Source organism: Salvelinus namaycush, unplaced genomic scaffold (assembly GCF_016432855.1).
Source record: "Salvelinus namaycush isolate Seneca unplaced genomic scaffold, SaNama_1.0 Scaffold2919, whole genome shotgun sequence".
NCBI classification, from domain to species: Eukaryota; Metazoa; Chordata; class Actinopteri; order Salmoniformes; family Salmonidae; genus Salvelinus; species Salvelinus namaycush.
Genome location: NW_024059807.1, coordinates 1 through 25,213, shown reverse-complemented (window position 1 = coordinate 25,213; position 25,213 = coordinate 1). Strand labels below are relative to the sequence as shown.

General features: G+C 44.2%; 7 non-coding genes across 7 annotated transcripts; all 7 read left to right on the top strand.

The window, feature by feature from the left end:
- The first annotated feature begins 13,510 nt into the window (after nt 1–13,510).
- trnai-aau lies at nt 13,511–13,584 on the top strand. Its single transcript has one exon. It is a non-coding gene; the product is annotated as a tRNA-Ile (tRNA).
- Nucleotides 13,585–13,666: 82 nt separating this feature from the next.
- On the top strand, nt 13,667–13,739 carry trnaf-gaa. Its single transcript has one exon. It is a non-coding gene; the product is annotated as a tRNA-Phe (tRNA).
- Nucleotides 13,740–14,185: 446 nt separating this feature from the next.
- On the top strand, nt 14,186–14,259 carry trnai-aau. The gene has a single exon. It is a non-coding gene; the product is annotated as a tRNA-Ile (tRNA).
- Nucleotides 14,260–19,669: 5,410 nt separating this feature from the next.
- On the top strand, nt 19,670–19,743 carry trnai-aau. The gene has a single exon. It is a non-coding gene; the product is annotated as a tRNA-Ile (tRNA).
- Nucleotides 19,744–20,218: 475 nt separating this feature from the next.
- Nucleotides 20,219–20,292, top strand: trnai-aau. Its single transcript has one exon. It is a non-coding gene; the product is annotated as a tRNA-Ile (tRNA).
- An 82-nt stretch (nt 20,293–20,374) lies between these two features.
- On the top strand, nt 20,375–20,447 carry trnaf-gaa. Its single transcript has one exon. It is a non-coding gene; the product is annotated as a tRNA-Phe (tRNA).
- A 4,533-nt stretch (nt 20,448–24,980) lies between these two features.
- On the top strand, nt 24,981–25,054 carry trnai-aau. The gene has a single exon. It is a non-coding gene; the product is annotated as a tRNA-Ile (tRNA).
- Nucleotides 25,055–25,213: the final 159 nt, after the last annotated feature.

The window sequence follows — 25,213 nt, the reverse complement described above, 5'->3', positions numbered from 1 at the left end:
AGGGGTGTTTTCGACAAAAAATATGAGCAAGGTTACAGCGATGAGTTGTTTACCGTTACAGAATGTCTGCCACGCATACCCCCGGTCTACAAGTTAAAAGATTATGACGGGGAGCTTATAGAGGGATCTTTTTATGAGAAGGAATTACAGAAGGTCCAGTTGGGTAAAGACAAAGTCTTTCACGTGGAGGAGATTCTAGATCAGAAGAGAGAAAAGGGTAAAAAATGGTTGCTGGTCCGCTGGAAAAACTGGCCCCAAAAGTTCAACAGTTGGGTATTGGAGCACGATATGGTTGAGGCAGCTGGGGTTAACTTAAACCCTAATGCATGATAACTAGCTCATCATTCTCGTGTACACAGGAGTGCATCATGGAACACAGCGGCTTCTACCTGACTCTCCCCAGTAATGCGTCTGCACATATATATCGTAATAATCAGAGTTCGAATTATACAACCAATTTTCCAAAGCCTATAGAGTTATCAGAGGCTTGGGAAGTAGGTCTCAGCGAGATTACATACCCCCATAGTTGGTATAATATCAAAGATAAGGACCAGTGATTTTTATTGCAAAAAGTTAGCGGAACCTGCGAAACTTATTAAGCTTAAAAAAGGTTTCTATAGAACCGTCGACAGGATCGTCTCAGAGTTGAATGAACACCTAACCCTGAACAGGATGGAAATATTCCTATTCTACAACCCTATCCATAAAAGGATACAAATCTCAGGGCCTGCTACGGTGGTATAAAGACCAGCGGTAATTTAGCCTACATGTTGGGGATGGCCCCCAATAAATGGACGTATGTGAACGATAAATTATTCCCATTCCCTGCGGATATCCATGCTGGATTTTACAACATATTTGTGTATACCGACATCATAACCTATCAAAGGGTCGGAGACACATGTGTGCCCCTCCTGAGAACAGTTCATATAGACGGAAAGGATGGGACATCGTCACTGTCAATTATGCCAAGCCACACTACGTACATGTCAGCAAGAAATATATTGAAAACATTCTGGTTGAGCTTAAAACGGATCAGAACGAAAACATTGAATTTACTTATGGTAAAACGATTGTAAAACTACACTTTAGACCCACCAAAACCTCTCTACATATATAATATTTGTATTATATTTATAAACATAATACAAATAAAGGGTTATGGAGCACCATCATCTCGACCCTAACCGTTATGTTTCATACTATGTGGATCAAGTTGGTAATGGACTACCAGGGTATCATGGAGCACCGACAATGTACGGTGCTGGGATAGGAGGTATATTCCGTAACCTCTTCAGGATGGTTTTACCTTTTATGAAGAGAGGCTTCAGCATAGCCAAACCACATTTAAAATCAGCGGCTAAAAATATAGTAAGTGAGGTTGTAGCAAATGCTATGACCCGCAGGGCGTCACCAGAGGTGGAGCATCAAGAAGGCTCGGGGCTTATGATATTGTCTCGAAGGCCAAAAAAGAGACCCCCAGGTTTAAGACGCAAGCCTGCACCTAAAAAGCGGAGGTTAACTGTTAAAAGAACCTCAGTAAGTCAAAGACGGGTTAAAGGGAGGAGGTCTGGACCAAAAACGACAAAAAGAATACTAGGAAGTATTTTCTAAAAGAATAATTGACATGGCTCTTTTACACCGTATGTCCTCTGAAGCTATAAAGACAGAACTCGATCTTTTCACGGCCCCGTTAACGCAGCATTCAATAGATAGGTCCAGTTATGTGGAGATAGCCCCCCTCTCGGCTATTACCGATAACGGGCCTATCGAATTTTTCATACCAGGCCACGGTGACAACTATCTGGACCTCAACAACACCTTGGTGCATTTACGTCTAAAAGTGACCAAAGAGATGGCACAAATATTGCAGGCGATGCCAAAGTGAGTCTCATTAATTACCCCTTGGCCACCATCTTCTCCCAAGTGGACGTGACTTTGGGTGAACGCCTAATCAGTCAAAGCAGTGCCACATACCCTTATAGAGCCATCATGGAGTGTTTACTAAACTACTCCGAAGACACTCTCAAAACACAATTTAGCGCCGGGCTGTTTAGCAAGGATACTGCAGGAGCCGCTATGGAATCGACAGACCCTTCCACCGGGGCAAACAAAGGACTGGCGGCACGCGCTCGCTACTGCGCCGAATCTCGAGAGTTTCATTTGCTAGGCCCTATACACTCTGACATTTTCTTTCAAGAACGGTTACTCTTAAATTCGGTTGATTTAAGATTAAAATTAACCAGGGCCAAGGATGAGTTTTGCCTGATGTCTCCCCAAGACGGGGATTTTAGTTTGAAAGTGTTGGGGGCCACCCTTTTTATTAAAAAAGTGTCTGTATCTCCGGCAGTACGTCTGGGTCACTCCCATGCTTTGATGAAAGGAAATGCCCTTTACCCTCTCCAAAGAATTACCATGAAAACCTTTAGCATACCTGTGGGCAGTAGAATCTGCAGTCAAGAAAACCTATTTCTAGGCCCTTTACCTAGATATGTGGTTATAGGTCTGGTTGATCACGCCTCTAATACGGGCAGTTTAGATAAAAAACCCTTTAATTTTCAACACTTCAATGCAGAGTATGTAGCTCTCTGTCAGGACGGACGTCAGGTCCCTGCTAAGGCTTTCCAACCACAATTTAATAACAACATATCTGTGCGAGAATTTTACAATCTATTCCTGGCTACAGGGCGACATCTAAAAGATCTCTCTTTACCTATAGACAGAAATGATTTTGCAGAGGGTTACACATTGTATGCTTTCAATTTATCACCTGACGATGACACCTCAGGAAATCTGTCTGTGTTGTCCCAAGGTAACCTCAGGCTTGAAATGCGTTTCCGTACACCTTTAGCCTGTACAGTTAGCATGATTGTTTACGCATGCTCTGATTCAATCTTGGAAGTGAATGCCCGAAGACAGGTCTTAGTGGATTATTATTAAGGACCTTTGAGCAAAGACATGAATACCCAAGAGTTGGACGGGCTCATGAGCCGCTTGATTGGAAAACAATTTTGTGGAGTGTTGGCTTGTGATGAATTACCTATTGAGAAACGGCCTGAGAGGCCGGCCATGTTTATTGTCAATACCCATCCTAAACACATGCCTGGTGAACATTGGCTAGCTATGACCTTAGAAGAGGAAGGTGGAAGAAAAATCTCAACTTTTTTTGATTCCTATGGCTTTCCCCCCGGTTTTTCACATTTCCCTAAATCTATTAAAGATTTTTTGACCTTAAACGGTTCAAAGATCTACTACAGCATCAAACAAGTGCAAGATAACCTTTCCACTACATACGGTCAACACTGTGTATTCTATCTGTGCCAAAGAGCCCGGGGAGTTTCTTTTGACGATGTTATGTCTCTTTATAAGGATGATTTAAGAAGTAATGATACCCTGGTATCTTGTTTTGTTAGAAAATATCAAAAGTGTTCAAATATGTGTCCTTTAAGACCGTGTAATCAAGGCGTATGCTCACGTCATATGTTTCAAGAATGCCACAAATGTTAAATTGTTTATTTTTCAAATAAAAATGTATTGAATTTAATCATAGTCATTCAAAAATCTTTTACAAAAGTATAACCACACCGAGAGATCGGGATTAGGAAAAGGTCCTGAGACGTTCATGGGAGTAAATGAGTTATCATCATCCCTTTCATAGGGGGGCGGGGTCGTAGTGGCATCTTTAGGGGTGCTGTATCTCGTTGAAGGTTTTTGTTTTAAAGCTTGAATCTGTTGACGAAGCTTATGGTTGGGTACACCCGAGAGGGGAATGTTGAGGATTGCCAGGGCCTTAAGAAACTGACGCCAGCCGGGAGGCCTTCTGTCATCAGCAACCTTGTGGGCAGCCGTGGTACTTTTAAGCAAGTCAAGCATATGTGAACCCCTGACAACAGAGCCCTGAAGGATAAACTCTCCAGAGTCGTTCCAAGCAGCTATCCCCTTTGAGTCTTTTATCTTGTTCATGATGTATTTAACATTCTTCCTGTTACGTAACGGCACATGGGTCAGGAGGTCATGCATAACTTTATCTTCAAATGGCATTTGAGCTTCAACAGACATATGATCTTCAATAGGTAAGATCGCAGGTACAGGCCTTACAGGGGCCTGGCTAGCGCTAGGTTCGACAGCTGTTAAAGGGTCCGGTAGGGAAAGGGTTAAATGGTTAGTCTCTCTCTCCCCTTGTTTTACCAGAGTCAAATACCTTTGCATTAGGTTTGTGTATTTTTGAATCTTATCATAGGGGTTCAATCCTTTTCGGTTCAAAATATCCTTCATGGCCGTATCCAAATCATTTTCAGCTGTTTGTCGGATATCTTCAGGACCATGCATTTGTTTTTTAAGTCTATCCAACTCTTGTTGAGGCACCAAGTACATTTTATTGGCCATCACAACCGGTGTTCAACCCCCACGTCGGGCCGCAATAAGGCTGGTGATGAAGGGCACGGCTATACTTAGTAAAGGCAGCAGAAAACCCCCAGACTGTTGTATGCTATGTCTTTTCTTTTGAAGACTGGCCCTTTTATTGGCAAAGAGTTTGATCGAGGTCTTTTGTCTCTTTAATTTTTTCAGTTGGTTCAGGGTGAGTGGAATGCGTCCTTTGAGAAGATTCAAAGCAATCTCACATAGGGCTAATATGAGATCTGAAGAACAGCGACCCAAGATGGCCTTCCGTTCTTTAGCTGTAGACCCAACTAGCCTTCTCAAGAGGGGCAGGTTTCTTTTTAAACGCAGAGACATAGCGTTTACTTTTTAGGAAGGTATGCAGCAGGCCACTCCCACGGAAACAGACCTGTACGTAGCCTAAGGTGTTCTGGAGTATTTGCTTTTAAATCCACGATTAAATAAGAAAATGGCTCTTTGGTAGCGTCCTCATAGCTCTCCATAAAGTAAGATTTCCTTCCAGGGTACATCTGCTGAGCTAGAGTGCTAATTTGCAGTTTGTCTCTAGGATTTTTAAACAATACCATGTAGTTGGCGTTCAAGCTAATGGTACGGCTATTTTTACCTTGGTGAAACACATTCTGGACCAAGTAAAGCACGGACAGGTTTCTATGATGAGTATATTGGGTAAAAGCTCGTGCAATTTCGGGATGTTCGCTACCAGCAAATAGCATATCGTCCAAAACAAGCAGATTGCTTTTATGTGGGGGGAGAAGTTCATCATCAGACAGAGAATCGGGTATTCCTTCAACAAACTTGATTTTTATTGTCTTCAATAATTCATCATACAGAGGTTGGTAACAGGAATAACACCATACAATATTGTCAGGCTTTTGAGATAACACATGTTCATGAATTCTCTAAAATACTTTTTACAAAAAAAGTTTTACCACTGTTTGAGGGGCCTGCAATTAAGGCCGAAAAGGGCAGTTTTAAACGTGGGTCAAAATCCTCGACAGCCGTCATTATATCTTAAGCTTTAAGACACACTGGGTCTTGTAGCATAAGTCAGTAGCCAAAGGGCAATGTGGTACCGTCAGGCATTAGCCGTCTCTTGTCGTAGACTACCCTGAATCTTTTAGTGAGTGGGGCGTTTCTTAGATGGAACCCCTTTTTATCCCTCACTATTTTGCTGTAGGAGCTCAAAATCTCCAAGTCACTATTCCTGTCATTTACGAAACCCTCGACCAAGCGCGTGATTGATTCCAAGTTTACACGCGGGGCATTTTCGTAGTTTTGAGTCACGCCTTTGGCTTTCAACACCACGTGATTGGCTTTAGTCCTAAAAGCATAGCTTTTGGGGCCACATGAGGACCATTCTGTGATATGGTCACCCTCTTCGAGTTCACTCGTTAAACCCCCAAGATAGTTGCTAAGTGGGGGGTTCCAATCCCCCGGTTTGCTTACATAGACCACAGAGTCTGTGTCGTGGTAAAGAACCCGCCGCTGAAGCTGTTCCATGAGGGTGTACAGTTCAAGTCGGCCATAGGCTGTGGTAAATGCTGCAAGAAACACATTTACATTACCTGGGGGTAGAACCCATTTTTTGTGGCGCCGCCATTGCACCAATGCAATGTCTTGACTCAAGAATGAAAAATGTGAAATTTCGTATTGGTCCGAAAAAACAAATTCCAAAAATTCTTCGGGGTCTTTAATGATCGAAGTTGTTAGCATATTGCATCTCTGCGCTAATTTCCCCCAAAGGGAGTTCAAGTACAATTTCGAAACATTTCTTTTGGTTTTGTTGACCTCTATTCTGTCAGGGTCAAGAAGTATGCCTTCTCTGTCATGGTAGTCTTGAATGTACTTGTCTTTGCTCTCTTGATCTGTGACCGATGCCGGATAGCCTGAAGCCATCTGCTTGCATCTCAAGAAGGTCTTGATGTACTCTTTAAAAAGTGTGTCTGATTTCCTGGAAAAGTTCCACACTTCAAAGATTTTGGCCACACGATACCCCTTCTCTAAAGCCTTAGAGAATTCAACGGTGACCCATACACCGGTCAGGGCTCTTTCTTGATCTGAGTGATCACAAGGGTTTTCCTGGTTGTTGTTTTCACTGCATGTGCGACAAAGGGGAAAGAAAAGTTTTCCTTTAGGCCCCTTGTAAGGCAACACAGGTATAAAAAGGCCCCTAGGAGGGTAGACAGTCGCTTTGATTAAACCAAAATAATTTTGAGGTATGTCAAAGTCTCGGTGAATAATTTCCGGATGCCCTATAGGATAGCATGAGGAACTCATTACATGTGGATAAAGGGATGTAAAATCCACATATCCTATTGTCTCGTCTGGTTGAGCTACATAACGCAATGTCAAAGCATTGGTCCGGCCTCCAAACAAGGCCTGTCGCGGTTCCAGGGGCTCTGGAGGGTCATATTGGGTAAGGAAGGCCTGAACATGAGGATCTGCCTTTTTGAGGGCTGTCCATTCGTGCTCCCACAAAACCACAACTTTTAACCCGTAAGTAGCCTGTAAAGAATTCAATTTGTCTTGAAACTCTTGGTACATTTCCCCAAAAGTCTTTTGGGTTAGGACACACATGGCCTGGGGAACAAAGCATAATTTACAACCGTGGAAGAAACAACCGTTGTACTCATACACTGTCTCAACCCCGTCAATCTGTGTGTATCCATCTACATGGTAAGAGCCAAACGACTTCTCACCCCGATTCAAAGCATGTTGGATAAAAATATCTTTATCCTGGGCCAAGTACTCCAACCATTGAATGGAACCACTAGAGTAGGCCTTGAATTGGCGTCGGTAGTTGTCTGGCGAAGGGATAGCTATAGATGCTGGAGTTAGATAGTGTGTACGATAGGTTTTCATGCACGCGGATGCAATAGTTGTACAGCTCCAGGGGTCAATGCCCGCATCTTTGATTACCTCTTCTCTGAATCTGAGGCATCCTTCACGTAGTATAACCACGTCATTGTCACAGTATGATTCCATCTCTTTATGGAAATCAAAAGTGCCATGTCTTACTGTCTCGTACCACGTCATGAATTTCTCACGCTCTTTGGGAGACATTTGATCACACCCGTACATTTCGGGGGAGGGATAAGATCCTATATAATGTAGATTCTCCTCAGATGTGAAGAAGTGTGGGAAATAGCCTTTGACAGAGTTTTCAAAACCCAAGGCCTCTGGCATTTGAGCCAATCTCATGGGTAAGAAGCTTAAGCTGTCAATGTATCTCTGTTTGAAGGCGGGGTCAACAAAACATACGATTTTACTCCCTTGAGCAATGACACTGGGCGCAACGCCTTGCTGTATTAAGGGGTTCAGAAGAAGGTAGGAGTCATAGGCTCGCGCATTGTGAGCTATAAACGTGAAGTTTCTGTACTGGGCCTTTCTAAAATGTTTTAGAAAGAGCCGGGCACAATTGGGGCCCTCGGCCGACCACTTTTCACCCTTGAAAGTCATGGTAGATACAAAAATAGGCAAGTGAACCCCTGATTGCTGATTTGTCTCAAAATCATAAAAAACATATTTCTCTGTATGTTCATCTTCAGCCAAGGGCTGAATGTAACACTCATGTGGTACTTCTTGAACCACTTCTGCGTCTCTGCTTTTCAAAGGCCCTTTACAGATTGGGCAATGTAGAATTCCACAAACATGTGGTTTAGGGCTATCTATTTTAAGGTTGTAATTGCAATGACATTTTGGACATTTCTTGTTAATGTCACAACTGCTTACAGATTTACAGGCCTTGGGGTGCCATGTTTCAGTTTTGTGTTTTTCGTAACAGTAAACCGAGCGACAGGTCCTATGACAATCCTCACAGGGTGTCAAGTTTAGCGGTTGCATAGGGCAATGTTTATCCAGACATACTGAACAGTTATAACGGCACGAGTGCCCCCCCAGGCGTGTGTAGCCGGTATGACATGCTGGACACACATATGGGGCGCCTAAAAACGCTGTGATGTTAGTTATGGCATAGTAATGCTCATTTTGCACATAAAAGTACATAGTCTGAGGCTGTGGTTCTTGTATATTTTGGAATTTCAAGAGAGCGTCATTAGCCCTACTGTGGTACAAAACCACAATCTTTCTGTTCAGAAAGTTTTCAAATTTGCCTATGTCCGAGAAAGCCACAGCGTCATGTATACCGAGACCGACAGCCGTTTGTAGCTCTTGAGCTTTCTGTAACGCTGCGCGATCTGCACATCCAGGGCTGAGTAAATGGGCCAGCCCTATGGCAAAGCATAGCTTATTACCATGATTGGGTACGATTATGAGGTATGCCCGTTTATTGCTTATGATTTCGGACTGCATTAGGCTATCGAGTTTCCTTCTCTGACCCCCGCCACCTAGGGGTTGACGTATTAATTGCACTACAAGTTCTAGGGTCCTATCTGCAAGCACGTTTAAATTTGACTGCACAAGGAGTTCTTGCAGGACATAAAATTGTTCAAGATCTGCTTCACCATTCTGTAAAATAAGGGATACACTGCTCTGCAGACTGTCTCCACGAATTTCCAACTGTAAGAGATCCCTGGGTTCTCCATAAGCTCTAGCCCTATCTAGCAGTTCAGTCAAAGTGTCAATAAGCATTACGTAAAACACAGCATAGTCAAGATTCTGAGCACCACATGTGAAATTGAAAAACTGTCGAACCTCAGTATTGTGGAATTTATTTCGGTACAAAACACGTACACTGCGATCAAGACCATCCCCCTCCAGATTTGCTAGACAATTTTCCAACTGTTCAAAAACATCGTATTGTGTTTCGGACTCTTCGGACATGGGTGTTAAAGGCAGGCTTAGAGGTGTATGTGGTGCAGAATTAAACCTCGGGCTCTCGTTCATCTGGGTAATTAGAGATATGATTGATTCGGGAATCTGTGATAACATGTTTTCATCGGAAACCTCTGACTCATTCATACGAGTAATAATTTCTATGAGTTCGGCGGGAATCTGTGTTAATAGGTTTTCATCTATCGTCATTATGTCAGTTACCCCAGCATCATTCATCTGATTAATTATAGCTTGGAGTTCTGGAGGGATCTGGGCTAAGAGGTTTTCAATTGTCTCGCTTAGGGCTATAGGTGGCGCCATTTGGTTACTTAAGGATGTGTGTTATACTGTAGGGATCTGTGTTACATCTATGTTTTTTAACGGCGGTATTTGCTTGTTTTAACCCTATTGTTGTTTAACATGCGGGGAAGCTCTCTACGCCAGAAGGACATATCCTGACTGTGTTGATGCTCTAGTAGAATACACATTCGCCTTTGCATTAAAGCCTTTCGTGATTTTAAACCCTGGGTAAAAGCTTTGAAAAACCGGGCTTGGTCTATTTCAGAATCGGCTGTTGCCCCCACAGAATTGGCCGATTCAAGAAGGTTGGCCACTTCACAGAACATCAAATCGTCTACCTCAGAAATGTCATTTAAAACTTTGAAATCATCAGGTTTCGCTGTTTTCTTGACTGGTGTCTTTGGAGCCTCCTCGGGTTCTCGATGGGTAGCTTCTTCGATGTCTTTATAAGCCGGGGAGGAGTCTGAAATAAAAATAATACATACAAAAATAGGTTATTAACCCTAAAATATGTTAGATAAAAATGTCAAATACATTTCAGATATAAGCCTATATATTAACAATACATTAATTAAATACCTCGGCTTTTTTGACGAGGGCTGTTCTGAAGAAGCTCTGAAAACGCTGGAACATGTCTTTGGGCAACCCGAATTACAGCATCTGCCTGGTCTGTAGCTGGTGAGCCTGAAAAAAAAAAACAGCATTAGGCCCTGTTTTAACATATTCAGGCATAAAAAATATATAAATAATAAAATAATAATATATATAAATAATAATAATATATAATTGATTCATACCTTGTCCTTGGAACGCGGTCTCGTGAATACCGGCCAAGTAGAATTGTTCTGGTGAAGCGGAACTGTGGATCTGGGCACTGATTGTCCGTTGGTGTTTAGAAATATGGGGCGCACCGGTGGCCTGTCCCAGGGGAGTTGACCTGCCGTTTAAAGCCTCTGTTCGCGGCTTGTGTGTAAAAACATCCTGGGAGTATGGTAGAATGGTCTCGTAGTCATATGCTTCGCAGAAACCGTTCAGGCTCCATATGGCATCCTTTAACCTTCTAGGCTTTATGTCCTCTGTAAACACATAAAATAACTTTTAATATAAGATGCCAACACTTTTTGTTTTTAAGGTATAAATATTTTTATGTATGGAATTCTTGGAGCTTACTTACGTTTACAATTCAGGGTCGGCGTTTGGATGTCTGCAATTTGTTCCGGAGACCCAATGGACGGTTCGAGCTCAGTTATACCTCTGAGAATCTGCGTGAAGGTTTGAGAATCTACAAAAAAAAAAATTGATAATATTAAAGCTATAATCACTTTAGCTAATATTGCCTTGTTATACGGTAAGCATACTGGCCCTAATGATTGTTTAATATTTCTATAACATAACCCCGTTTTCAAACAATTCCCCACAACAACCAAATCTAATATAAATATATATTTATTTCAAGAACTCACCTTCAGAAAGATCCATTAGGAGGTTTTCCCAGATTATCTTTTTAACGGTTCAGTCCGATAACTATTCATGGGGGATGCTGTAGGGTAAGTTTGTAGCGGCGCTAAAACGGGGCTAACAGTGGCCCGGTTTTCTAGAGCTTTTGTACCACACGACCTAGAGAAAGCACTGAATGATTTTTAAAGAGCATTGTGGTTGTCGTTTTTTCGGGCTATACCCCTCCCAAGGTATCTTTGACTCCTAAGGTATTTGGTTCAAACACATGGGATTGGGGGTGTCTAAACATTAGGATCCTTTTGATATTCTAAAATCTCCGGGGTGCTAGCACCTAGATGCTGGGGTGGGGAGGTCTCGACATCGCTGGGATGAATGACTTTTTAGCCCACCTAAAAATTAGTTTTTGAAAGGCCTTTGTGTTTAGGAGGCGTAAGACACAATATTATTGTTGGGGGGTAGGCATCTGTTTTGCTGGATAGTGTAAACCTTGGTTTCAAACGACCCCCTGCATAGAGAGAGAGAGAGAGAGAGAGAGAGCCTTGAGCGCAGATGCATGGGCATTTTTGAACACACACCCCGCCCCTTTTTCTCTGTTTTTGAAACACACACACATCCACTACAGCACACTCCAGCACACACACGCGCGCACATGGCTTTTTCCACAGGTTTTTTTCTCAGGGACAGACTGCGCTAAGAGTGAACAAACGCGAGAGTTCATAACGTGGTGAGATTCGGCTTTTAAAAACCCTTTATTTCATTCAAAATATTTAGTACATACATTTTATAGCCTTACATTATTAAGGTATTTTACGATGCCTTTCTTACAGATCCAGGGGGCTGGTGCAACCATCCCCCATTATCAGTGTCCAGTTCGCCCTCAAACGGCCTGGCTCTCTTGCAAGGTCCATCAACACTTGGTAAGTTTTCACTCCAGGGGTAGATAATACGTCGGGCCTTTAGGTCCTGGCTATGTCTCAAGGACAGCTGAGGCCAGCGCCTTAACTGTTCACGATTTTGGAAGAGAATGTCCAGCTTATTCATAAGTGTTATGAAAATTGGATAATCCACCCATTTAAAACTAAACACAGGAATAAAAAAGTTTACATCTTTGCCTGCTCTGGAAGATACAGGAGAATTGACAGACTTTGTAGCATTAGACACATCATAAAGGTCACAGGCTAAAATTGTCACTTTGTTGTCAGGGCTATAGGCCATTGAAGCGATTCTTAGGGCCTTCAGATCACTGCGGCCGCAGACCTGTTCTTCCAAAGCATATCCTGGCACATTTGTACCACTCAGGACCTGTTCAATTTTACAGAGCGCCAGCCTGATCTTTAGCCATTCTCTCATCCCCAGAGCAGGAGGAAAACTCCCAGGTTTTGCCGGATAAAGGGGCTTGGGGCCACTGGCGTTGAAGATCTTTACCGTAGAATCCTCCGGCTGGAATATGTAAGACATATGGCCCTCACTCGTACCAAAAAATCCTTTAAAACATTCTGGAGCTTCACACAGAACTTCCTCAATGCTTTGGTCACTGGGTTCATGACAAGCCGAGCATAACATACCACAAATTGGCATAGGTGTCATTTTTGTTTAATATTCAGGGGGGTTATCTTGTACAGTCTTAAACATGTATTGTTCTGGGGCTTTATAAGGTGGAGGCCGGACCAATGCTTTGACATTCGTGTTTCATAGACAACAACCCCCTGAGGGCAATAAAATAGGGGGGGTGTGGGGTCATCCTCTTTGAAATGTTCATTAACCCCCCCCCCCCCCCAAACCGTGAGAAACAGTAACAGGTTGACCTGACACCTGGTCACTTACTCACCCCACCCCAGACCCCCCTAACCACCAGGATGTCCTGACCTGGGCATGCATCCTTCTACAGGACATAGGGTCATAAATCATTACATAGGGTCATAAATCATGCTTTTGACGGTTGACCTGACACCTGGTCACTTACTCACCCCCAAGCCCCCACCTAACCACCAGGATGTCCTGACCGGAAGCCCAAATATGGGCATGCATCCTTCAGCAGGACATAGGGTCATAAATCAAGATTTAGACGTGTGACATCTACTTTATTCTCTCTTCCCTGGTTCGATCCCGGGTTTCGGCATTAGTTGTTGTTCTATCTTTATCCTCTGCTTTGGCTTCAAGGAAACTTCCCACAGCTTTGTTTGTGGGCATCAATTGTGTGTGCTACGCTGCTCCTCTGAAAGTAAGTCATGTCATTCGTTTTCATCTGACATTGTGACATCAGTGTTACATGAAAGTTGCTTGTCATTGTTACATGACAGTAGGTTGTTAGACAAAGCTGCATGAAGTGTGACCTGGAACGTTCTTGGATCCACAAAAAAGTGTTATTTTGGAGAATGTGGGCATCGATCCCACTACCTCTCGCATGCTAAGCAAGCACTCTACCATTTGAGCTAATTCCCCATCCATTGTGAATTTCCACAAGGAGCAACCAAAAGGGTCTAGTCTTGTCAGGCTATGCTGTTGGTGGACTTGTTAGTTTTTGCGCCAGCACTGGCCGAGGCTCTGTGCATCCTAAAAATTTCGCTCCGTAGCAAGCGGCCGGTTAGCTCAGTTGGTTAGAGCGTGGTGCTAATAACGCCAAGGTCGTGGGTTCGATCCCCGTACTGGCCATGAGGTCCATTTTGAGTGTCAAAATCATGAGTCACTTGCATGTGTATGGTCAAGTGTGCCACACAATTAATATCAGTGAATTGCCGAAATAGCTCAGTTGGGAGAGCGTTAGACTGAAGATCTAAAGGTCCCTGGTTCGATCCCGGGTTTCGGCATTAGTTGTTGTTCTATCTTTGGCTTCAAGGAAACTTCCCACAGCTTTGTTTGTGGGCATCAATTGTGTGTGCCTACTGCTCCTCTGAAAGTTAGTCATGTCATTCTTTTACATCCGACATTGTGACATCAGTGTTACATGAAAGTTGCTTGTCATTGTTACATGACAGTAGGTTGTTAGACAAAGCTGCATGAAGTGTGAACTGGAACGTTCTTGGATCCACAAAAAAATGTTTTTTGGAGAATGTGGGCATCGATCCCACTACCTCTCGCATGCTAAGCAAGCACTCTACCATTTGAGCTAATTCCCCATCCTTGTTGAATTTGCCACAAGGAGCAACCAAGAGGGTCTAGTCTTGTCAGGCTATGCTGTTGGTGGACTTGTTAGTTTTTGCGCCAGCACTGGCCGAGGCTCTGTGCATCCTAAAAATTTCATTTCGTAGCAAGCGGCCGGTTAGCTCAGTTGGTTAGAGCGTGGTGCTAATAACGCCAAGGTCGTGGGTTCGATCCCCGTACTGGCCATGAGGTACATTTTAAGTTGTTGTTCTTCTTTATCCTCCGCATTGGCTTCAAGGAAACTTCCCACAGCTTTGTTTGTGGGCATCAATTGTGTGTGCTACGCTGCTCCTCTGAAAGTAAGTCATGTCATTCGTTTTCATCTGACATTGTGACATCAGTGTTACATGAAAGTTGCTTGTCATTGTTACATGACAGTAGGTTGTCGTTAGACAAAGCTGCATGAAGTGTGAACTGGAGCGTTCTTGGATCCACAAAGAAAATGTTTTTTGGGAGAATGTGGGTATCGATCCCACTACCTCTCGCATGCAAAGCAAGCACTCTACCATTTGAGCTAATTCCCCATCCTTGTTGATTTGCCACAAGGAGCAACCAAGAGGGTCTAGTCTTGTCAGGCTATGCTGTTGGTGGACTTGTTAGTTTTTGCGCCAGCACTGGCCGAGGCTCTGTGCATCCTAAAAATGTCATTTAGTAGCAAGCGGCCGGTTAGCTCAGTTGGTTAGAGCGTGGTGCTAATAACGCCAGTTCTATCTTTATCCTCTGCTTTGGCTTCAAGGAAACTTCCCACAGCTTTGTTTGTGGGCATCAATTGTGTGTGCCTACTGCTCCTCTGAAAGTTAGTCATGTCATTCTTTTACATCCGACATTGTGACATTAGTGTTACATGAAAGTTGCTTGTCATTGTTACATGACAGTAGGTTGTTGTTAGACAAAGCTGCATGAAGTGTGAACTGGAACGTTCTTGGATCCACAAAAAAGTGTTATTTTGGAGAATGTGGGCATCGATCCCACTACCTCTCGCATGCTAAGCAAGCACTCTACCATTTGAGCTAATTCCCCATCCTTGTTGATTTGCCACAAGGAGCAACCAAGAGGGTCTAGTCTTGTCAGGCTATGCTGTTGGTGGACTTGTTAGTTTTTGCGCCAGCACTGGCCGAGGCTCTGTGCATCCTAAAAATTTCGCTCCGTAGCAAGCGGCCGGTTAGCTCAGTTGGTTAGAGCGTGGTGCTAATAACGCCAGTTCTATCTTTATCCTCTGCTTTGGCTTCAAGGAAACTTCCCACAGCTTTGTTTGTGGGCATCAATTGTGTGTGCCTACTGCTCCTCTGAAAGTTAGTCATGTCATTCTTTTACATCCGACATTGTGACATCAGTGTTACATGAAAGTTGCTTGTCATTGTTACATGACAGTAGGTTGTTGTTAGACAAAGCTGCATGAAGTGTGAACTGGAACGTTCTTGGATCCACAAAAAAAGTGTTATTTTGGAGAATGTGGGCATCGATCCCACTACCTCTCGCATGCGAAGCAAGCACTCTACCATTTGAGCTAATTCCCCATCCTTGTTGATTTGCCACAAGGAGCAACCAAGAGGGTCTAGTCTTGTCAGGCTATGCTGTTGGTGGACTTGTTAGTTTTGCGCCAGCACTGGCCGAGGCTCTGTGCATCCTAAAAATTTCGCTCCGTAGCAAGCGGCCGGTTAGCTCAGTTGGTTAGAGCGTGGTGCTAATAACGCCAGTTCTATCTTTATCCTCTGCTTTGGCTTCAAGGAAACTTCCCACAGCTTTGTTTGTGGGCATCAATTGTGTGTGCCTACTGCTCCTCTGAAAGTTAGTCATGTCATTCTTTTACATCCGACATTGTGACATCAGTGTTACATGAAAGTTGCTTGTCATTGTTACATGACAGTAGGTTGTTAGACAAAGCTGCATGAAGTGTGAACTGGAACGTTCTTGGATCCACAAAAAAGTGTTATTTTGGAGAATGTGGGCATCGATCCCACTACCTCTCGCATGCTAAGCAAGCACTCTACCATTTGAGCTAATTCCCCATCCTTGTTGATTTGCCACAAGGAGCAACCAAGAGGGTCTAGTCTTGTCAGGCTATGCTGTTGGTGGACTTGTTAGTTTTTGCGCCAGCACTGGCCGAGGCTCTGTGCATCCTAAAAATTTCGCTTCCGTAGCAAGCGGCCGGTTAGCTCAGTTGGTTAGAGCGTGGTGCTAATAACGCCAGTTCTATCTTTATCCTCTGCTTTGGCTTCAAGGAAACTTCCCACAGCTTTGTTTGTGGGCATCAATTGTGTGTGCCTACTGCTCCTCTGAAAGTTAGTCATGTCATTCTTTTACATCCGACATTGTGACATCAGTGTTACATGAAAGTTGCTTGTCATTGTTACATGACAGTAGGTTGTTAGACAAAGCTGCATGAAGTGTGAACTGGAACGTTCTTGGATCCACAAAAAAAGTGTTATTTTGGAGAATGTGGGCATCGATCCCACTACCTCTCGCATGCTAAGCAAGCACTCTACCATTTGAGCTAATTCCCCATCCTTGTTGATTTGCCACAAGGAGCAACCAAGAGGGTCTAGTCTTGTCAGGCTATGCTGTTGGTGGACTTGTTAGTTTTTGCGCCAGCACTGGCCGAGGCTCTGTGCATCCTAAAAATTTTGCTCCGTAGCAAGCGGCCGGTTAGCTCAGTTGGTTAGAGCGTGGTGCTAATAACGCCAGTTCTATCTTTATCCTCTGCTTTGGCTTCAAGGAAACTTCCCACAGCTTTGTTTGTGGGCATCAATTGTGTGTGCCTACTGCTCCTCTGAAAGTTAGTCATGTCATTCTTTTACATCCGACATTGTGACATCAGTGTTACATGAAAGTTGCTTGTCATTGTTACATGACAGTAGGTTGTTGTTAGACAAAGCTGCATGAAGTGTGAACTGGAACGTTCTTGGATCCACAAAAAAAGTGTTATTTTGGAGAATGTGGGCATCGATCCCACTACCTCTCGCATGCGAAGCAAGCACTCTACCATTTGAGCTAATTCCCCATCCTTGTTGATTTGCCACAAGGAGCAACCAAGAGGGTCTAGTCTTGTCAGGCTATGCTGTTAGTTTTTGCGCCAGCACTGGCCGAGGCTCTGTGCATCCTAAAAATGTCGCTCCGTAGCAAGCGGCCGGTTAGCTCAGTTGGTTAGAGCGTGGTGCTAATAACGCCAGTTCTATCTTTATCCTCTGCTTTGGCTTCAAGGAAACTTCCCACAGCTTTGTTTGTGGGCATCAATTGTGTGTGCCTACTGCTCCTCTGAAAGTTAGTCATGTCATTCTTTTACATCCGACATTGTGACATCAGTGTTACATGAAAGTTGCTTGTCATTGTTACATGACAGTAGGTTGTTAGACAAAGCTGCATGAAGTGTGAACTGGAACGTTCTTGGATCCACAAAAAAAATGTTTTTTGGAGAATGTGGGCATCGATCCCACTACCTCTCGCATGCTAAGCAAGCACTCTACCATTTGAGCTAATTCCCCATCCTGTTTGAATTGCCACAAGGAGCAACCAAGAGGGTCTAGTCTTGTCAGGCTATGCTGTTGGTGGACTTGTTAGTTTTTGCGCCAGCACTGGCCGAGGCTCTGTGCATCCTAAAAATTTCGCTCCGTAGCAAGCGGCCGGTTAGCTCAGTTGGTTAGAGCGTGGTGCTAATAACGCCAGTTCTATCTTTATCCTCTGCTTTGGCTTCAAGGAAACTTCCCACAGCTTTGTTTGTGGGCATCAATTGTGTGTGCCTACTGCTCCTCTGAAAGTTAGTCATGTCATTCTTTTACATCCGACATTGTGACATCAGTGTTACATGAAAGTTGCTTGTCATTGTTACATGACAGTAGGTTGTTAGACAAAGCTGCATGAAGTGTGAACTGGAACGTTCTTGGATCCACAAAAAAGTGTTATTTTGGAGAATGTGGGCATCGATCCCACTACCTCTCGCATGCTAAGCAAGCACTCTACCATTTGAGCTAATTCCCCATCCTTGTTGATTTGCCACAAGGAGCAACCAAGAGGGTCTAGTCTTGTCAGGCTATGCTGTTGGTGGACTTGTTAGTTTGCGCCAGCACTGGCCGAGGCTCTGTGCATCCTAAAAATTTCGCTCCGTAGCAAGCGGCCGGTTAGCTCAGTTGGTTAGAGCGTGGTGCTAATAACGCCAGTTCTATCTTTATCCTCTGCTTTGGCTTCAAGGAAACTTCCCACAGCTTTGTTTGTGGGCATCAATTGTGTGTGCCTACTGCTCCTCTGAAAGTTAGTCATGTCATTCTTTTACATCCGACATTGTGACATCAGTGTTACATGAAAGTTGCTTGTCATTGTTACATGACAGTAGGTTGTTAGACAAAGCTGCATGAAGTGTGAACTGGAACGTTCTTGGATCCACAAAAAAAGTGTTATTTTGGAGAATGTGGGCATCGATCCCACTACCTCTCGCATGCTAAGCAAGCACTCTACCATTTGAGCTAATTCCCCATCCTTGTTGATTTGCCACAAGGAGCAACCAAGAGGGTCTAGTCTTGTCAGGCTATGCTGTTGGTGGACTTGTTAGTTTTAGTTTTTGCGCCAGCACTGGCCGAGGCTCTGTGCATCCTAAAAATTTCATTTCGTAGCAAGCGGCCGGTTAGCTCAGTTGGTTAGAGCGTGGTGCTAATAACGCCAGTTCTATCTTTATCCTCTGCTTTGGCTTCAAGGAAACTTCCCACAGCTTTGTTTGTGGGCATCAATTGTGTGTGCCTACTGCTCCTCTGAAAGTTAGTCATGTCATTCTTTTACATCCGACATTGTGACATCAGTGTTACATGAAAGTTGCTTGTCATTGTTACATGACAGTAGGTTGTTAGACAAAGCTGCATGAAGTGTGAACTGGAACGTTCTTGGATCCACAAAAAAAGTGTTATTTTGGAGAATGTGGGCATCGATCCCACTACCTCTCGCATGCTAAGTAAGCACTCTAACATTTGAGCTAATTCCCCATACTTTTGAATTGCCACAAGGAGCAACCAAGAGGGTCTAGTCTTGTCAGGCTATGCTGTTGGTGGACTTGTTAGTTTTTGCGCCAGCACTGGCCGAGGCTCTGTGCATCCTAAAAATTTCGCTCCGTAGCAAGCGGCCGGTTAGCTCAGTTGGTTAGAGCGTGGTGCTAATAACGCCAGTTCTATCTTTATCCTCTGCTTTGGCTTCAAGGAAACTTCCCACAGCTTTGTTTGTGGGCATCAATTGTGTGTGCCTACTGCTCCTCTGAAAGTTAGTCATGTCATTCTTTTACATCCGACATTGTGACATCAGTGTTACATGAAAGTTGCTTGTCATTGTTACATGACAGTAGGTTGTTAGACAAAGCTGCATGAAGTGTGAACTGGAACGTTCTTGGATCCACAAAAAAGTGTTATTTTGGAGAATGTGGGCATCGATCCCACTACCTCTCGCATGCTAAGCAAGCACTCTACCATTTGAGCTAATTCCCCATCCATTGTTGAATTTGCCACAAGGAGCAACCAAGAGGGTCTAGTCTTGTCAGGCTATGCTGTTGGTGGACTTGTTAGTTTTTGCGCCAGCACTGGCCGAGGCTCTGTGCATCCTAAAAATGTTGCTCTTTGCAAGCGGCCGGTTAGCTCAGTTGGTTAGAGCGTGGTGCTAATAACGCCAAGGTCGTGGGTTCGATCCCCGTACTGGCCATGAGGTACATTTTAAGTTGTTGTTTTTCTTTATCCTCTGCATTGGCTTCAAGGAAACTTCCCACAGCTTTGTTTGTGGGCATCAATTGTGTGTGCTACGCTGCTCCTCTGAAAGTAAGTCATGTCATTCGTTTTCATCTGACATTGTGACATCAGTGTTACATGAAAGTTGCTTGTCATTGTTACATGACAGTAGGTTGTCGTTAGACAAAGCTGCATGAAGTGTGAACTGGAGCGTTCTTGGATCCACAAAAAAAATTGTTATTTTGGAGAATGTGGGCATCGATCCCACTACCTCTCGCATGCTAAGCAAGCACTCTACCATTTGAGCTAATTCCCCATCCTTGTTGAATTGCCACAAGGAGCAACCAAGAGGGTCTAGTCTTGTCAGGCTATGCTGTTGGTGGACTTGTTAGTTTTTGCGCCAGCACTGGCCGAGGCTCTGTGCATCCTAAAAATTTCATTTCGTAGCAAGCGGCCGGTTAGCTCAGTTGGTTAGAGCGTGGTGCTAATAACGCCAAGGTCGTGGGTTCGATCCCCGTACTGGCCATGAGGTACATTTTGTGTGTCAAAATCATGAGTCACTTGCATGTGTATGGTCAAGTGTGCCACACAATTAATATCAGTGAATTGCCGAAATAGCTCAGTTGGGAGAGCGTTAGACTGAAGATCTAAAGGTCCCTGGTTCGATCCCGGGTTTCGGCATTAGTTGTTGTTCTATCTTTATCCTCTGCTTTGGCTTCAAGGAAACTTCCCACAGCTTTGTTTGTGGGCATCAATTGTGTGTGCCTACTGCTCCTCTGAAAGTTAGTCATGTCATTCTTTTACATCCGACATTGTGACATCAGTGTTACATGAAAGTTGCTTGTCATTGTTACATGACAGTAGGTTGTTAGACAAAGCTGCATGAAGTGTGAACTGGAACGTTCTTGGATCCACAAAAAAGTGTTATTTTGGAGAATGTGGGCATCGATCCCACTACCTCTCGCATGCTAAGCAAGCACTCTACCATTTGAGCTAATTCCCCATCCTTGTTGATTTGCCACAAGGAGCAACCAAGAGGGTCTAGTCTTGTCAGGCTATGCTGTTGGTGGACTTGTTAGTTTTTGCGCCAGCACTGGCCGAGGCTCTGTGCATCCTAAAAATTTCGCTTCCGTAGCAAGCGGCCGGTTAGCTCAGTTGGTTAGAGCGTGGTGCTAATAACGCCAGTTCTATCTTTATCCTCTGCTTTGGCTTCAAGGAAACTTCCCACAGCTTTGTTTGTGGGCATCAATTGTGTGTGCCTACTGCTCCTCTGAAAGTTAGTCATGTCATTCTTTTACATCCGACATTGTGACATCAGTGTTACATGAAAGTTGCTTGTCATTGTTACATGACAGTAGGTTGTTAGACAAAGCTGCATGAAGTGTGAACTGGAACGTTCTTGGATCCACAAAAAAGTGTTATTTTGGAGAATGTGGGCATCGATCCCACTACCTCTCGCATGCGAAGCAAGCACTCTACCATTTGAGCTAATTCCCCATCCTTGTTGATTTGCCACAAGGAGCAACCAAGAGGGTCTAGTCTTGTCAGGCTATGCTGTTGGTGGACTTGTTAGTTTTTGCGCCAGCACTGGCCGAGGCTCTGTGCATCCTAAAAATTTCGCTCCGTAGCAAGCGGCCGGTTAGCTCAGTTGGTTAGAGCGTGGTGCTAATAACGCCAGTTCTATCTTTATCCTCTGCTTTGGCTTCAAGGAAACTTCCCACAGCTTTGTTTGTGGGCATCAATTGTGTGTGCCTACTGCTCCTCTGAAAGTTAGTCATGTCATTCTTTTACATCCGACATTGTGACATCAGTGTTACATGAAAGTTGCTTGTCATTGTTACATGACAGTAGGTTGTTAGACAAAGCTGCATGAAGTGTGAACTGGAACGTTCTTGGATCCACAAAAAAGTGTTATTTTGGAGAATGTGGGCATCGATCCCACTACCTCTCGCATGCGAAGCAAGCACTCTACCATTTGAGCTAATTCCCCATCCTTGTTGATTTGCCACAAGGAGCAACCAAGAGGGTCTAGTCTTGTCAGGCTATGCTGTTGGTGGACTTGTTAGTTTTTGCGCCAGCACTGGCCGAGGCTCTGTGCATCCTAAAAATTTCGCTCCGTAGCAAGCGGCCGGTTAGCTCAGTTGGTTAGAGCGTGGTGCTAATAACGCCAGTTCTATCTTTATCCTCTGCTTTGGCTTCAAGGAAACTTCCCACAGCTTTGTTTGTGGGCATCAATTGTGTGTGCCTACTGCTCCTCTGAAAGTTAGTCATGTCATTCTTTTACATCCGACATTGTGACATCAGTGTTACATGAAAGTTGCTTGTCATTGTTACATGACAGTAGGTTGTTAGACAAAGCTGCATGAAGTGTGAACTGGAACGTTCTTGGATCCACAAAAAAGTGTTATTTTGGAGAATGTGGGCATCGATCCCACTACCTCTCGCATGCTAAGCAAGCACTCTACCATTTGAGCTAATTCCCCATCCTTGTTGATTTGCCACAAGGAGCAACCAAGAGGGTCTAGTCTTGTCAGGCTATGCTGTTGGTGGACTTGTTAGTTTTTGCGCCAGCACTGGCCGAGGCTCTGTGCATCCTAAAAATTTCATTTCGTAGCAAGCGGCCGGTTAGCTCAGTTGGTTAGAGCGTGGTGCTAATAACGCCAGTTCTATCTTTATCCTCTGCTTTGGCTTCAAGGAAACTTCCCACAGCTTTGTTTGTGGGCATCAATTGTGTGTGCCTACTGCTCTCTGACTCTGAAAGTAGTCATGTCATTCGTTTTCTCTGACATTGTGACATCATGTTACAGAAAGTTGCTTGTCATTGTTACATGACAGTAGGTTGTCGTTAGACAAAGCTGCATGAAGTGTGAACTGGACGTTCTTGGATCCACAAAAAAGTGTTTTTTGGAGAATGTGGGCATCGATCCCACTACCTCTCGCATGCTAAGCAAGCACTCTACCATTTGAGCTATTCCCACCTTTTGATTTGCCACAAGGAGCAACCAAGAGGGTCAGTCTTGTCAGCTATGCTGTTGGTGGACTTGTTGTTTTGCGCCGCACTGGCCGAGGCTCTGTGCATCCTAAAAATTTCGTTCGTGTGCAAGCGGGCGTTAGCTCAGTTGGTTAGAGCGTGGTGCTAATAACGCCAAGTCGTGGTTCGATCCCGTACTGGCCATGAGGTCCATTTTGATGTCATCATGAATCATTGCATGTGTATGTCCGTGTGCCAATAATAAATTGTGCTTGTTGCTCAGTTGGGAGAGCGTTGATGAAGTCTAAGGTCTGGTTCGATCCTAGGTCTGGCATTAGTTGTTTGTTCTTCTTATCCTCTGCTTGGCTTAGGAAACTTCCCACAGCTTTGTTTGTGGGCATCAATTGTGTGTGCTACTGCTCCTCTGAAAGTATCATGTCATTCTTTCATCGACATTGTGACATCAGTGTTACATGAAAGTTGCTTGTCATTGTTACATGACAGTAGGTTTGTTAGACAAAGCTGCATGAAGTGTGAACTGGACGTTCTTGGATCCACAAAAAATGTTTTTTGGAGAATGTGGGGATCGATCCCACTACCTCTCGCATGCAAGCAAGCACTCTACCATTTGAGCTAATTCCCCACCTTTTATTTGCCACAAGGAGCAACCAAGAGGGTCAGTCTTGTCAGGCTATGTTGTTGGTGGACTTGTTCGTTTAGCGCCAGCACTGGCCGAGGCTCTGTGCATCCTAAAAATTTGCTTCCGTGCAAGCGGCGGTTAGCTCAGTTGGTTAGAGCGTGGTGCTAATAACGCCAAGTATGGCCATGAGTCATTTATTTTTTCTTCCTGCTTTGGCTTCAAGGAAACTTCCCACAGCTTGTTTGTGGGCATCAATTGTGTGTGCTACGCTGCTCCTCTGAAAGTAAGTCATGTCATTCGTTTTCATCGACATTGTGAATCAGTGTTACATGAAAGTTGCTTGTCATTGTTAATGACAGTAGGTTGTTTAGACAAAGCTGCATGAAGTGTGAACTGGACGTTCTTGGATCCACAAAAAATGTTTTTTGGAGAAGTGGGCATCGATCCCACTACCTCTCGCATGCAAGCAAGCACTCTACCATTTGAGCTAATTCCCCCCTTTTTTTTGCCACAAGGCAACCAAGAGGTGCAGTCTTGTCAGGCTATGCTGTTGGTGGACTTGTTCGTTTGCGCCAGCACTGGCCGAGGTCTGTGCATCCTAAAATTTCTTTTGGGCAAGCGGCCGGTTTGCTCAGTTGGTTAGAGCGTGGTGCTAATAACGCGGTCGGCATGTTACATTAGTTCTTTTCCTCTGCTTTGGCTTCAAGGAAACTTCCCACAGCTTTGTTTGTGGGCATCAATTGTGTGTGCTACGCTCTCCTCTGAAAGTAGTCATGTCATTCTTTTCATCGACATTGTGACATCAGTGTTACATGAAAGTTGCTTGTCATTGTTACATGAGTAGGTTGTGTTAGACAAAGCTGCATGAAGTGTGAACTGGAGCGTTCTTGGATCCACAAAAGTGTTTTTTGGGAGAATGTGGGAATCGATCCCACTACCTCTCGCATGCAAGCAAGCACTCTACCATTTGAGCTAATTCCCCATCTTTTATTTTGCCACAAGGAGCAACCAGAGGGTCCAGTCTTGTCAGGCTATGCTGTTGGTGGACTTGTTGTTTACGCGCCAGCACTGGCCGAGGCTCTGTGCATCCTAAAAATTTGCTCGTGCAAGCGCCGGTTAGCTCAGTTGGTTAGAGTTGGTGGCTAATAACGCCAAGGTCGTGTCGTCACTCTTTATCCTCTGCTTTGCCTTCAAGGAAACTTCCCACAGCTTTGTTTGTGGGCATCAATTGTGTGTGCTACGCTGCTCCTCTGAAAGTAGTCATGTCATTCGTTTTCATCGACATTGTGACATCAGTGTTACATGAAAGTTGCTTGTCATTTTTTACATGACAGTAGGTTGTCGTTAGACAAAGCTGCATGAAGTGTGAACTGAGAGCGTTCTTGGATCCACAAAAAGTGTTTTTTGGAGAATGTGGGATCGTCCCACTACCTCTCGCATGCAAGCAAGCACTCTACCATTTGAGCTAATTCCCCGGCCTTTTATTTGCCACAAGGAGCAACCAAGAGGGTCAGTCTTGTCAGGCTATGCTGTTGGTGGACTTGTTGTTTAGCGCCAGCACTGGCCGAGGCTCTGTGCATCCTAAAAATTTCTTTCGTGCAAGCGCCGGTTAGCTCAGTTGGTTAGAGCGTGGTGCTAATAACGCCAAGGTCGTGGGTTCGATCCCCGTACTGGCCATGAGGTACATTTTTGGTGTAAAAATCATGAGTCACTTGCATGTGTATGGTCAAGTGTGCCACAAATTAATATAGCGATTGCGAAATAGCTCAGTTTGGGAGAGCGTTAGACTGAAGATCTAAAGGTCCCTGGTTGCATCCCTGGTTTCGGCATTAGTTG